The following is a 13,416-nucleotide window of genomic DNA, read 5'->3' on the forward strand; positions in this document are numbered from 1 at the left end:
GGACTTCAGAACAATAAGATCTTGGATACTGACATTTTAGTTTGGATAAATTCAGAATTTGTAGGGCAAAGGAAAAGGGGTAGAGGGGAAAAAAATCAATCAAAAATCTCCTTCATAGAGATGGGATGGGTGTGATGGGTCAAACTGTTCCTTCTCCCTTTCGGTGATTCTCTGATTAGATAGAAACTATAGTTTTACTGGTAAAGTTTTATCAAGCTTAAATGGCTGATCCTCGTGACTTGGAGTTGGACACAGAATAAATGGGACGAGGAAGGTATTCCAGAGGGATGTATGGAAACAGTTCCCTGGACAGCAAAGGAGGTTAACCAGGATGCTGCCTGGATTAGAGAACATGACTTCTCTTTGGAGAAAGGATGAGAGGCATTTTAATAGAGGTGTACAAAATCATGATAGACGTAGATAGGGTGGAGAGCCAGCACCTTTTCCCAGAGTGGCAACGGCCAATATCAGAGGGCATCTATTTAAGTTAAGTGGTGGAAAGTTTGGAGGAGATGTCAGAGGTAGGCTCTTTACACCTAGAGTGTTGGGTGCCTGTAATACTTTGACAGGGGTGGTGATGGAGGTATGCCAAAGGGTTCTATGGAAACAGTAGCATGGACAGAAATGGTCTCAATATTCCTTGAAAGATCTTTCTCCTGACCAACAAGGAATGGAGTGTCAGGGATACCTTCTGATCTCTTTAGGATCCCAAGTACCTTCCCAATTAGATTATGAGCTGACCAGGTTATTGAACAAAAAACGTCTTGTTAATAATGTCATTTTGTCTGGAGTTCCTCTTGGCTGTTGGCCCCCCATTTTAGGTCTTTGAATTCCGCAGGATTAAATTTGCACTTCTCCCCCTCCACACACACACACACACACACACACACACACCTTATATCTATGCGTATCTCTCTCTCTCTCTTTTTATCTGTCTCTCACTCTCTCTGTCTATATATACATACATACATACCTGCACACCTCCCCACCTGCACCCCCCCCCCCACTCCGATTTTTGGATGGAATTCTTCAGAAGATGATTTCAAAGTTTTTAAGATATCACCTCATTTTTTAAGTAACATTACTATGGTCACCACTCTATGTGATGGTTCATATAGTTACCATGTTTAAGGTGAATCATTACCTTTATCTGTTTTACAGGGGCCTTCGGCATTTGGACATGGAACACACTCTAAAGTGCTGCTACAAATATAAAAGGAATGGAATCATCTACAGTTGAGATTATTCCATATTATGGAGAATTAAGGTCTTCTTCCTGAATCTCTTATCAGTGCCTTAGTGTGGCCAGATCAGATAAAACCAATACCTTCCTTTCAATATGTAAAACAAATTCTGCCCTTCAAAGGTTTGCAGCAAAAGATAAGGTTGATTATTGTTAGGTTAGTTCGGGAAGGCACAGGTGTGTAATTCACTAAATCTTCTTTCAGTCAACCACATTTTCCTTGTTAACTGGACCCTACTTTGGAGAGGAATTTGTTTAGAGCAAGATTTAATTCATTGCGTGAAAAATAGAGTAATGTATGCAAGCCTGTGTTGTATTTTAGCACATGCATGGATGCTAACATTGAATAGACATGAATAAGGCTAATAATGAGCACAAAAGTGTGTGCCAAACACACCCCAAAGGATGAGCCCATTATCTCTGTACCATCTCTACCAAGTCCACATCACAGATGTCCAGCTTTCATCATTCTTTTCTCTGCTGCTCGACCAACTCCAACTGAGAGAGATTATAAATCTTCTATTGCTATCTTAAATGAAATCATGGTTATTTGGACTTTAAACAAAATAGTCTTTTTGGTTTTGGTGTTTTGAAAGGTTTCTATGCAATGTTGATAACAAAAGGACGTGTTGAAATGACACTTACCCAGCTTTGAATGATGTTCAGCCAAAATATGGGAAATGTTTCCAGCTGTGTCCTGTACGCATTCTACATAACTTCTCTTTATAGTGCTTCCTTCAATGTTACAAGAATTTTTTCCCCCTCAATCTTTTCACATCTGTCTCTCTATTTTAAAAGCTGAACTGCTTGAACACATCAGAGAGAGTTTGAAAAAGATCTCTGGTATGATCAGTTCAACTGCTAACAGTTAATACATTATTCACATACCAATGCCATTTCATTGCCTAAATCACATGCTTGCAGCCATAAAGATATTCCCAAAACCATGGTAACATGATGCCATTTTAAAGGAGTTAATCTCAGACAATTAATGTATGACGTCAGCTTTGCTAGAGTTTTGTTTGAATTAATTTCTGTGAATTTATCACCAAGGCAATGAAAATGCCAAACAACCACCTTTGCCATTCTTCAAATTCTTTGCAACATTATTACCATGTTGTTATGTGGGTAGAGAAGTGTATGGTGAGGGCAGCACAATTAGCTCAACGCTATTACAGTGCCAGTGACTCGGGTTCAAATTCGGCGCTGTCCGTAAGGAGCTTGTACGTTCTCCCCATTGGTTTCCTCTGGACGCTCTGGTTTCCTCCTACCCTTCAAAACGTACAGGGGTTGTAGGTTGATTAGGTTCATTTGGGTGGCGTGGGCCTGTTACCATGCAGTACGTCAAGCTCAGACTCTGCCAAAGGGGAGCACAGGAAGGATGGTGGCTAGAAAGGCAGCCACGAGGATTCAAAAGAGTTCACAGCACGGAAGCAGGCCCTTTGGCCCAAACTTGTCCAGACCGACCAAGTTTCCGCACAAGCTCGCACCATTTGTCTGCAACTGACCCATCTCCCTCTAAACCTTTCCTATCCATGTACGTTTCTAGATGTCCTTGAAGTATTAGAAGTGCACCCACCTCAACCACTTCCTCTGTTCATCAGACTGATTCTCAGTGCCACCAATTGCTTACTTTTGTTCATCTGAGCCGACTGAAAAGAACTCTAAACGGGCCACGCCATTACACAAAATACTGGAGGAGTTCGGCAGGAATCACATCTACAAGAAGTCCTGAGCCTTTCATTAAAAGGCACGAGCAAAAACCAGGCAGGTGCCTGAATAGAAAGGAGGGGGAGGGGAGTAGAGGAGAGAAGGGAAGAAGGGGCAGGGGAAGGAGTGCTGGCTAACAGGTCAGGTGAGAGGGTAGAAGGAAAAAAACTGATGTGATGGGGAGAGCATAGCTTTGAATGGAAAGGAAGGGGTTGGGAGATGGAGGAACGAAGACAGAGGGATAGGGAAAGAGAGACGTTGACCTCGAATCCTATGATAATGATAACTGAAGTTTTTACTTCTTCAACTGTTTATTTCAGCTTTTTTTTGTGTGTGAAGCTCATGACACACTAAGATGTCGCCATTGTCAACCAGCCCGCTGGCTTTGTAAAGTAAATGGTGCAGCAAAGGTTGAATCAATAGGCCCTTTTATAGAAAAAAAAGTGAATGTAAATACCGAGATTCTCTGACTTTACACCGCTGCACTTACATCCACAAAAGATCCGAAGGCAGATTGACTGTTCAAATTCGCTCCATCTTTCATCTGCCTAGTGGGGTACACTTAGAGAGGTGGAGTGAAGTCACTCCACCTTCTGCATAAAAGGATTGCTATTGAATGTGGCTCCAAACAGGAAGGTAGGAGAATTGACGTCGTGCTGACTACCCCGTTATCTCGCTGTGCTGTCATTGAATGGCTGGTGCATCTGTCAGGCTGCGCTCGCTCGCCCTGCTCCCTCATGCTGCCCTTTCCCTATGCAGCCCAGCTCCATCTTGCCACTCCCACACGCCGCTCTTCCACCCTGCCAACTCTCAAATGCCACCACCTCCCTCACGTCACCCTGGTCCTTCACACTGATCCCCTGCTGCTGCTCTCTTACGCTGCCCAATCCTGACAGGGCTGCCAAGCAGCGGCGCAGGGGAGCTGTAAGGCAGTGGGGTGGCGGAGCTATCACCAGGCAGCCGCTGCTGGGCTATACATCCCAGCCCCTTTTGCCCTGAGAAGCAAGCATGCTGCTCTGGGCTACATAAAAGGGCTGTGCTGCCTTTTCCATCCTCTGCATAAAAGGTAAATTCACCTATTTTAAAAAAAACTTGAGCAGCAATAAAGGTGGCTTTTGTGCATAAAAACCCCTAGTGACTTCTCACTGTGACCTATAACCTACCAGTGCTGTCAACTGGGAGATTCTTTCCCATAACCCATTCATCTTTAAAATTAATCAGAAACTATCACACTTGTTTTATTTAATTGATTCTTGGTTCCCAGCTTAGTTGCTTGAGAAATGGCCCTTCAGTATTGGAATTCACAGGGGATCCAGAATTGAAAGGGTTGGATTCTCCTGTGGACTTCCTCCTCCTCACTTTGAGCAGTCAGCCATTTTTCCTGAATTTTTCTATGCTTTTTAGTTCTGGTGCATTGCATTGAGGTGACTTGGGTCCATTGAGTTTGTGCAGGGGAATCCCAATCCCCTATAGATTTTCTCATCGAAACTATTCTTCACACATTCCCACCAACTTCTCTTTCCTTCAAGATTCTTCTACCACTCATCTACGCATTGGAAGCAGTTTGCAGTGGACAATTAACCAATGTGGGAGGAAGCTAGAGCGCCCAGGGAAGCCCATGACATCTGTGAACAGTCCACACAGACAACACTGGGGTCAGGATTGATCTTGGGTTACTGGAGCTGTGACAAACCAGTTCCACTGGCTGTGATAGCATGCCACCCGATTATCACTGACTGCAAAATAGTTTTAGCTTATTTATGCCGCATTTCAGATTTTTAAAAAAAATCTAAGTTTAAAAAGTGAACTTCTTGATAAGTTCTCAATGTTCTTTTATGATTTGATGTATCACCTGTTGCTTGGAAGTTGGGTCAATAATGCAAACTAACCTTAAAAACATATTCACAATATAAAAAAATATAAAAGCAATTTGGAAACATATAGGGTCCAGAAATTATAATTTGAATCTGCAAGTGGTAGCTTTTTTGTATTCCAGGATTGATGGCTCACTGCTGTTAACAAGTTGGTGCCCATAAACTACCTTTCAACAGGTTACCTGAAAACCCAGTGATACTATGTAAATGATTGATTTTTTTGAGATGAAATGAACTTACCTGATCATCTACAATCCATCCCTTACCCAATATCAACCTTTTAAGTCCCTGTTACCTTTTGGAGCCAAATGCCCTCGATTCTCCAACTGCTCTGCAAGATGAAGTGAACCGTGAGGGAATTTGGGGTCCACATTGGTATCGCAAGCACAACTCAGTGGAAAATGTAATTAGAAGAAATCGGAACAGGAATTGGCCCTCTGAGCCTGCTCTGGGATTTGAAAAGATCATGGCTGATCTGATCATTCTCCTCTTTCTCATAACCTATGATTCCCCATTGTATATATATTTTTTGCCTTGAACGTACTTAATAACTCAGCTCCCTCTACTGTGTGGGATAGAGAACTTTAAAGATACATAACCCCTGAAAAAAAGATATACAATGTGATATCAGACTTAAACAGCTGATCTCTTATCTTAAATCTGTGCTCTTTTTCTGGACTCCTCCACCAGGAGAAGCAGTGCCAGGATCTATCCCGTCAAGCTCACTCAAACCCTTTTGCATTTAACTTCAGTGCTGCCCCAGTAACCAGCGAGTTTGCTGCACAATTTTTCCATCTCACAAATGTCTAAACCCATGGTGCTTGTCCTGCAATTCAACCAAGTGACTTATTTACTGATTCATTGGTATAACTCTCACCTCAGGGTAAGAGTGTAGTGATACTGGAACCCACTCCATAATCTCGGCTGACACTTCAATGCAGTAGGGAGGGAATGTAGTAATGTTGAAAGTGCTTCCTTTTTCAAGACTGACGCCTCTGTCTCTCAGCTTTTTCCATGCTCTCGAAATGTCTCTGATGACCCAGTGAAATATATTCAAGTAACAAAATTAAAATGATTCTCACATTAAAATGTAAGTATTGAAACATATTTGAAAAGCATAAATTAATTGGAAATATTAACTAAAATAAAAAAGGAACTACTAGATTTCAATTATCTTTTTAAAGGTCTGTTACTCGATTGAAATAAGTGAAATTGAATTGAATTATTTATTGTCAGGTGCGCCAAGATACTGCAAGGAACCTGGTTTTGTGTGCTACAGGTACACAGGCATATGACTTCCAGTGTGTTCCATTCTTTTACACTGCAATGCACAGGTGTGGAAATGCAGCTTTCACAGACGTCTGAAGTTGTTTGGCAATTCTCTCCAGAATTACTGACTATCCATCAGTGTGATCTAGCCCAATGTTACAATAGAATTACAACACTGGGGAAAATTAAAAAAAGGAGTGACACAGCAAGATAAGCTTTTGCCAGATACCCAGGTTCAGTCCTGAGCTCAGGTTGCTGTCTATGTGGGGTTTGCATATTCCTCTCTGACTGTGTGGGCTTCCTCTGGGTATTCTGGTTTTCTCCCACATTCCAGAGACAGGCAGATTGGTGATTTATTTGCCACTGTGAATTTCGCTGCTGTGTAGAAAAATGGTGGAATGTTGGGGGAAGAATTGATTAGAATGTAGCAGAACAAAACAGGAGATTAATATAGAATTAGTGTAGATGAAGATTGATGGTCAGTGCAGACGTGATGGGTTCTAAATCATCCTTTGAGGACTAAGAGTCAACACATCTCAAACGTGATTCCTTGCATCTGAACTTCTAAAATAAGTTCCCATGGAACAGATCCATGAAGTTTAATCTATTAACCAATCTTACAAAGTTGATGAAGGAAAGGATGTTGTCTATATGGACTCTAGCAATGCTTTTGACAAGTCCCACATGGGGGAGTAGTCAGGAAGGTTCAGTTGCCTGGTGTTCATGGTGAAGTAGTGAATTAGACGGTCTTTACAGGAGAAGAGGTAGTGGGTGGATTGTCTGTCTAACTGGAGGCCTGTGACTAGTGGTGTGCCTCAAGGATCAGTGTTGGGTCCATTGTTGTTTATTATCTGGATGATACTATGGTAAGGTTGATCACCAAATTTGCAAATGATGTCAAGATTAGATGTGTAGTGGACAGCCAGGTAGGCTTTCAAAGCTTGCAGAGGGATCTGGACTAGATGGAAAAATGGGTTGCAAAATGGCAAATGGAATTGAATGCAGACAGATGTGAGGTATTGCACCTTGGAAGGACAAACCATTGAACCATTGAAGAATGCGGCAGAACAGAGGGAGCCGGGAATGCAGATACACAATTCCCTGAAAGTAATGTCACAGTTAGATAGGGTCATAAAGATAGCTTTTGATACATTAGTCTTCATAAGTCAATTATGAACATAGATGTAGGGATGATATGGGGTGGGATGTTGTATTAGATATCGGTGAGGCCAAATTTGGAATGTTGTGTTTAGTTTTGCTCATCTAACTCCAGAAAGGTTATCAATAAGATTGAAAGAGGGTAGAGGAGATTTGCAAGGATGTTGCTCAGACTTGAGGAACTGAGTTACAGGGGGAAAATTAAACACTTTATTCCCTGGAGCTTAGAAGAATGAAGGGAGATTTGATAGCGTTACAAAATTATGGGTATCAATAGAATAAACGGAAACAGGTTTTTTTCACTGAGATTAAAAACTAGAGGACATGAATTAAGGCTGAAAGGGGAAAAGTTTAAAGAGAACAATAGAGGGAAATTCTTCATGCAGAGAGTGGTGGGACTGTGGAACACAGTCATAGAGAAGAATATGCAAACCCCACATAGTCAGCAACCTGAGCTCAGGACTGAACCTGGGTATCTGGCAAAAGCTTATCTTGCTGTGTCACTCCTTTTCTTAATTTTCCCCAGTGTTGTAATTCTATTGTAACATTGGGCTAGATCACACTGATGGATAGTCAGTGATTCTGGAGAGAATTGCTAAACAACTTCAGACGTTTGTGAAAGCTGCATTTCCACACCTGTGCATTGCAGTGTATTGACGAATTCAAGGACAATTTTGACAATCAAGAAACATTTGGATGGGTACATGGATGAGAGAGGTATGGAGGGATATAGCCCAAGTACAGCTCAGTGGGGCTAGGCAGAATAATAGATCACAGACTATAAGGGCCAAGGGGCCTGTTTCTGTGCTGTAATGTCCTATGGTTGAAAACTCGGTTAACAAATATAACACCATGAAGGAAAGCCGAGACTAAATATGGAACTTTGCCTGACATCATTTGTCGGATCATTATTTGGCTCAGAAATTCAGATGGGAGATCAATTTGGGTAGGGATGAAAAGCAGAAGGGAAAGTAGAAATTGGTGGAAGTAGCCAAGTGACCTCCACAAAATAGCTATACTATTGTAAATTATAAATCAAGAAATAATGGGGACAAGTGATATTCTCATCCTGAAACATAAATCACCAAACAAAAATTGGTTGAGAAGCTTCCCCAGATGTGATATGTTTTAAAACAAGTAGTTGTAGAGTTATTGAATGCATTGGTGTTACAAAATTACTGAAATCCTCTAACGTTCCTGAGATCTACCATCCCTATTTAAGAAAGGATGGAGACAGAATGCAAGAGACTATAAATCAGTTAACATGACATCTGGTATTGGAACAATGCTATAATCCATCATCTTGGAAGTAGTAATAAAACATTTTTTTTTAATTGGAAATTAAACAGAACCAATGTACTTTGACAACATTTTAAGAGTTCCCAGAAATTATAATAGTGAACACCAAGAAAGGAAAATAAAAGGATTTTGCTTTTAAAATTGGAATTCGCTAAAGTGTTTCATAGTACTTATTGATTAAAGCATGGGTATAAAGATAAAACAAAGAATGCTTCTCAAGTTGGCAAGCTTGGAGAAGTGAGATCCGCAGGGATTGATGTTTGAGCCCTAACTATTCACAATCTATATTAACTATTTTCCTGGGGAAAGCAAATGTAGTATTTCAATGTTTGTTGATAGACCATGGAACAGTACAGTACAGGCCCTTCAGCCCACAATGTCTGCCCTGAACACGACACCCAAATCAAGCTTAAACAATGCTGCGTACACATCATCAACATCCCTTCATTCCCAGCATCTTCCTGTGTCTATCTAAAATCAGTGATCTTCAACCTTTTTCTTTCCACTCACATACCAATTTAAGTAATCCCTATGCATCAGTACTCTGTGATTAGTAAGGGATTGCTTAAGGTGGTATGTGAGTGGGAAGGGAAGGTTGAGAACCACTACTCTAGACCCAATTGTTACTGAAATATTTTGCTAGAGAAAAATAGTCATCGTCTCATTTCCTTTGGAGTTATGAAACCGTACACATAACGAGTCAATTAGGTACGATTAAAACAGTGGTTTTCAAACTTTTTCTTTCCACCCACATACCACCTTAACCAATCCCTTACTAATCACAGAGCACCTATGGCATAGGAATGACCTAAATGAGTATGTGAAAGTGGAAAGAAAAAAGCTGAGAACCACTGATCTAAATGTTCCCATTTTCATTTGTTAGAGGTATCAATAGTTTGGGTGGCAATAGTTTGAATTGGAAGAGATGCTGAGCATTATCTAATTTTATTTCACAGAAGAAAAGATGAAATGTTATGTTTATAAATTGGGGTTCACAAAGCTGAACACCAAGCACAGTATCTACAAATGGCTTGTGACCAACTTGAAACAGTAATATTGTTCACTCATTTTTCAACTTGTAAATAGTGAGAATACCTGAAAACCAATCAGTATTATAATGGCTACCACAGCTTAAAAATGTTTGGCTGCCTGATTAAGCTGCTGGTCATGATAAAGACCTTCGGGTTACATTGTAACATGGGACATAATGGTCCAGCCACACAAGGACAGTTTTATCTGCTGAGTTGCGAGAAATTGTGATGACACTGTATTTCACAGTAAATCTGCACGACCACTTAATCAGTGGCTTTAATTAATCTTAAAAATAATTAATTAATCTTCCAAAATAAATCTTAAAATTTGTTCTAAATCACCAGACGTCCAAGGGAGAAAAAAAAAACACCCTCATATTGTATTCCCAAATTACTTCCTTAATACATTTATCAAGCTTGTGATATCACGGCTACTACACCCAAGCAAGGCCATGATACTATTCCTTTCTCACTATTGTGTTTAAACAAATCCTGTCATATTTTTAGCAAATCAGCTCTTTTGCTACAATGGACTTGCACGCACGGTGTTCCTCTTCCAGGCCCCCACTGCACACAGACAAAGATGAAGACAGATGCAACATAAATAAACAAGGGTCAATTTTAAATCAACCCATTTGTCATATATTAATGAGATAAGACGCAGTGCTGCATTATCACCCCAAATTCATTTTCCCTCTGTTGTTGCCAAGGGTAAGAGTAATTCTGCATGTTTCTTGCCTGGTCTTGGGTATCATATTGAGAGAAATAGAAAGAAAAGCACTTGTGCATATACAGTCTGCTCAGGATGTGCATCCAGGAAACTGTAAAAATAAACACATTGGATTTTTAGTCCCATTTTGTGAGAGATGACAGAAACTGTGTGTCTCCAATTTTGCATCTATCAGCACCTTGTCAGAATAATCTACAGAAGATAAGATTCTTAAATAACTAGTGATTGATTTGTCCACTATCTTCATTTACAATATTAAAACCATTTTGGAGCAATTTGTTTCTTTTGCTTCTGTCTTTCAACTGAGCCTGTCCAAATTAAATGAGGGAGATTCAGGATTAAATATGACAATTACAAACCATCTCAAATTCTGAAAATGGGGTGGTTTGAATCAATGGGATTTAGTGATTCTCCTTTTATCATGGATAAAAGTTGTAATGTTGAAAACCAAAACGACTGAGCTCACAGGCAACCCAGGTGTCTGCTTACAATGCAGCAGCATACTGAGTTAGATTGCACTTTGCAGAAAAAAAGAGGGTCTTTGTTCTCTCTATGATGTTATCTACATGTACTTTTTTTTATGGAGTTGTGTGCTATTTTGATACCAATCAGCACTCCATGAAGAATTTTCAAAAAATGATTAAACACTAGCCCATAAAACAAGCTCAGGCAATATTTTCTTTCAATGTGCTTCTGAATCTCATTAGATAATATTAAATTTACAACATTGCAAGGCTTCCAGTACATTGGACATTCACAAAAGAATGACTTTGAAAGCCAGAAAATAACCAGATGCTAAATTCCTAATGAAGCATTTTGGCAGCTGGCCTAAAGAGCCAAATTATTATAATAGGCCAGATTGTGCTAGAGCAGGGATTCTCGTGATGAGCCCTGTTAGGCTTGATTGTGCACATTCTAACCTTTTTGCCCGCAAATTTGCTGAGAGTGCGAGTAGATAACATTGAGGTGAAGCAGTTGGGAATCTGGAACCTTGGTGCTCACCAGGGAAAAGAGCTGCATGTGTCCTTACTCAATGAAATCAAAGGACAGAAATGAACCGAGGAAGGACTGAAAAAGTGAATTAGCATATTTTGTGTCTGATTTGGTAAAGAATCCAAGTGAGGGAATGAAATTTTGAAATGAGATGGAAAACCAAAATAAACACCAAAAAAAAACCCAAGAGCAAGCTTTAACAAGTCATTTTCAAAATCTTCAACAATAACATGCAGCTTGAAAGAATGTGATTCCTCACTTCAAATTGTTCACATTCTGCGATATTCAGGGCAAAAGATGTTGGTTGGCCATTATTAACAATAGTTAAAAAAAAGTTGTAACATAATAACTTACTGGAATTGAATTCCTCTGGTGAGTGTAATATATAAACCTGGCAACTTTGTGAAAATTATGCTGAAACTATGGATGATTTATCATTTCCATGAATCTAACAGATGATTGGCTCCAAACTCCTGGTGTTTTGTAATTCACAGGGACACATGTTCCAAAAAAAATGTGCGGTCCAGCCTTCAATTGTACACACGCATTATTCATGTTTTTTTGCATATTCTAGTCCATTAATACCGTTAGCCTTTGCATAGGTGGATGTCCATTTTGGTGTTCAATTATCAGATAGTAACATTCGAGTATTTAAAGAAGGATTCAGAGAAATTTCAAAATTCCAGCCACTGACTTTAAAGACGCTATTTCAGGATTGGGTCACAGTGCCAGGTTGCGCTATATTCTTAGGTAAGAAAACACAGTTATCTGGAAATACATTAATATTTGAGTTTGAGAATTAAGGGGGAATTCTCACATCTTGGGATATTAGATTCTCGTTTCAACTGATAATTGCAGATAAATTACCTTTACATTTCCATCTCAGGAGGGGATAGCAGTAAAGGACAGGTCCGTTTATGTTGTACTATTCAAACCTGAATCAAGTCAGGAATTGTTGTAATACTCATACATGTCCTTCACTCATTCTGCTCCATTATCTAGGTTGGCAACAACAGTATGGACAGAATGAAAAATAGGAAAGAAATAATGTTTTGAAAGAATCAAGTCAAAGTTGAAACTTTTAATTTTCAATCTTCCTGTGGTGAAATACCATTTTCTGTTTGCAAAAAAATGTATCAGCCTTGTTATGGAGATGGAAATAATTAAATGTCTAGGAAAGCAGAGTCCTCCGTTTTAAATTGTCCAGGAGTTTCTTCCAATTGTGCTTGTTCAGTGAATCCTTCAAATCATGTGTCCACTGTTGTGAACTCATTTAACATTTCAGCTTTGAGTTTTAAAGCATTGTTCCATTCAAATGAACAGGACAAGTTTTAAATCAAAATGGTCATGTCTCCCATCTCTACAGGGGATGAAAGGATTTGTGTTTCAGGGGAAATAGACTGAGCATTGGGAACAACTGGTTGCTTAGAAAATTTTATCATGGGCATTTTAATCAATGGTTCCCTAATAAAAATCTGGAATACGTTTTGTCTTTTATATTTGAATGAGGTTGATAAAGATACTGAAGATTATTTTTATTTTCATTTTTTAAGGAAATCAGCATTTAAAATTAAAAACCTATTTCCAATCTTCATGAACAACTCTAAATGTAAAATACCTAATAGCCAAATGAATGTGCTTGAATACTTGATCCACAACTCTATCAATCCATTAATATCATCTCTCATAACAGCAGTGCAATCAATATTGCTTCTGTAATTTTAAACTTCACTCCGGTAAATAATATTTCCCCTTCCTCACCAGGTGCCATTGTACCTGTAAGAGAAGTAGTCTAATTCTATCCAGGTAGAGTTAAACATTTGCCTCATTACACAACAAGCCTCTGTCCTTCCAGCTTCAGTTAATCACCATATTGGTTATTTTAAGAGCCTGTTACTTTCTGCTTGCTCGTGTTGTAACCTGAAGATCTGATGTCATTCCAGTGCATGTCAATTGAAACAGGAGGCAGCCATGCAGGCTATTGAGTCCATGCTAACTCCCAGTGGTGCAATCCCATCTGTCCCATTCTCTCTGTGCATCCACGCAACTTATTCTCTCAGACACATGACAAGCACATAATTCTTGTTGCCATTAAGCTATGCTAACAGG

General features: G+C 39.6%; 1 protein-coding gene and 1 long non-coding RNA gene across 12 annotated transcripts in view; both read right to left on the bottom strand.

Annotated features, from left to right (window-relative positions):
• mecom (MDS1 and EVI1 complex locus) overlaps positions 1-13,416 on the bottom strand; it is a 637,277-nt gene that overhangs the window by 234,244 nt on the left and 389,617 nt on the right. The window lies entirely within an intron of this gene.
• Positions 1-13,416, bottom strand: part of LOC138742621 (uncharacterized) — a 116,069-nt gene that overhangs the window by 25,550 nt on the left and 77,103 nt on the right. The window contains exon 2 of the long non-coding RNA XR_011344286.1: positions 5,705-5,858. This is a non-coding gene — a long non-coding RNA (uncharacterized lncRNA). The remainder of the gene's footprint in view (positions 1-5,704; positions 5,859-13,416) is intronic.

Source organism: Narcine bancroftii, chromosome 9 (genome assembly GCF_036971445.1).
Source record: "Narcine bancroftii isolate sNarBan1 chromosome 9, sNarBan1.hap1, whole genome shotgun sequence".
NCBI classification, from domain to species: Eukaryota; Metazoa; Chordata; class Chondrichthyes; order Torpediniformes; family Narcinidae; genus Narcine; species Narcine bancroftii.